Source organism: Punica granatum, chromosome 3, assembly GCF_007655135.1.
Source record: "Punica granatum isolate Tunisia-2019 chromosome 3, ASM765513v2, whole genome shotgun sequence".
NCBI classification, from domain to species: Eukaryota; Viridiplantae; Streptophyta; class Magnoliopsida; order Myrtales; family Lythraceae; genus Punica; species Punica granatum.
In genome coordinates, this window is record NC_045129.1 from 11,828,836 (window position 1) to 11,831,017 (window position 2,182).

Here is a 2,182-nt window from a genome sequence, read left to right on the forward strand (position 1 = left end):
AGGACCCGCGGCTATCTTCCACGGAAGAGGGCCGAGAGGCTCCTTGGTCCACCCGAAGTCGCGGACCTCTTATCCCGTGATTCCAGATGTTTCCCGTGATTTGTCTTTCAATTTATTATTGCATGAGTCAATGCCGCTTTCATCGTTTCCCTTAAATACAATGTTTGTGTTTGTTCCGCGTGTTTATTCGTGCACCTAAAGTCATGACGGTGTCGCTTTATTGAATATTCGCATCATCGATATCTATGGTATATGAAGCATGTAAGAAGCGATTGAAACCGGCGTAAGAGACCACCCAAGATTCGGGGTCGAGCTAAGGGAACATTCGGCTATTTCCCTCGGGACATGATCGAGTGTCCCGTAGCTCCCATCGAATCTAGGTCGGCCTCTTTCTCCGTTTAGAAGTCGCTTCTTAGAATTGTATGTAATCGTACTTGTCGTTTATTCATCGATCATATATCAATTACTCACTAGACGTGTTAGTCTCGGGTGACCACACATTAAACCGTAGTTGTGATCCAAATTGGTAATCGTCGAATAATTCCACGAATGGGATAAACGGGACGCATCATTCGGCTAATTGAATCACTGGGTCTAAATAATGGGGTGAATAAATCCTCAATTTGTAAATGCATCGATGATTCACGGAACGGCGAGAATGCCCTTTTTCATTAAAAAAAACTCACAATTTCAAAATACCGAGACACGTAACGCGAATAAAATAGACGTCTAACGAGTATTTGCGTGCTATGACTCGAGTCCGGGCCCAATTTGAGGCGGCTTGAGTCAAGACGCGCGAGTCCTTCTTAGACTTCTTCGTGTAACGCGATCTCCGATTTAGACACGAACACTGCAATTTTATCATCCAAGGGCACAATCGTCATTCCGTGACTCACCGATACCCTAGGCTTTAGGGAGTTGGAAACCCCTAGAACTATGAACGAAAAAGGACAACCCGTTCGGGTGCGAGTTTCATTCGCGCGGCCCATTTGGTTCATTTTCGGTGTTTCTTTCTTCCTATCGTAGATTCGGTGGGGAGCATTTTATTTCAGTTGCAAAACACAAAAAACCGGATTAATCATACATTTGGCCTAATTAAACACTAGATAATGGATAGGCAGAATGATAGATTCTAATCTAGAGTCAAAACACGAGTTTGGCTAATTCGGTGAAACCGCAGTGTCACCTCACTGAATAAGAGTCCTAAAACAAACACACACATGTAATTGGCTTAGAACCCTATTCTAATCCATCATCTATGTTTGCCTAGGTTAGATACATTGTTTGCCAACCAACCCCGGTTAATAACTGATTAAATCACGTACATTCGGCCTAATATACAACTTGTCTGTATTCACCGATACTTATCAGTTGTTGTCTGTATTTCATCAGTTTTATCAGTTTTCTTCAGTTTTATTCTTGCATTTGCTGATTTATCGCGATTCGGGCCCGAGCCCACAGGTTACGTGTTACACGGGGTCCAACGCCTTCTAATCCACCGAGCGCGTGCAACCCGAGTGCGGAATGGGATCTAGCCCCGGTTCACCGTCACACTCCGAATGCGGCCTATGTGGAAGGCAAATTTGGATTGGGCGCGTGAAACGGGTTTGGATATCACCCGGGAACTCGATCGGTCCATCGGATACAGTGGGAACCAATTGGTTCTCTTGCAAACCGTTGGATCGATCGGACCCGACCCCCGGCTCTTTGAGCCCGCGTTGCCTTAATTTGTTTGTCGGTCTTTCAAAATACGCGGTGAGCCGGAGCGGAATATTGGCCCAATGCAAACCGATCGGGATCCATTTACTTATTCGGTTACACTTTGTAATTATTCGAGAGAACATTGTGTGGATCTTATTTGTACATCTATTCATTCATTTGTAAGGATCCCCGATCGGCGAGTGAGAGGTCCGAGTGTCGAACCGGTCAAGTCGGTCCATTGTTACCAAGAGGTGAGTAAGCTCGAATACTCGCGGTTTCGGTTCACGCAGGGAATCGACCATCACGGTTCGATGAACTGTAACGCTAAGATAGTGAACCGACTCCTCGATGCACAAGCCTACCCATCTTTCGGACTCTTGGCCCAACTTGATCGATTCATCGAATTTACGGTGTCCAAACGGGCGAGTCGAGTGCAACTCTAAATCACGCGGTAAATAAACAAAATGGCAAGCCTAGCAAG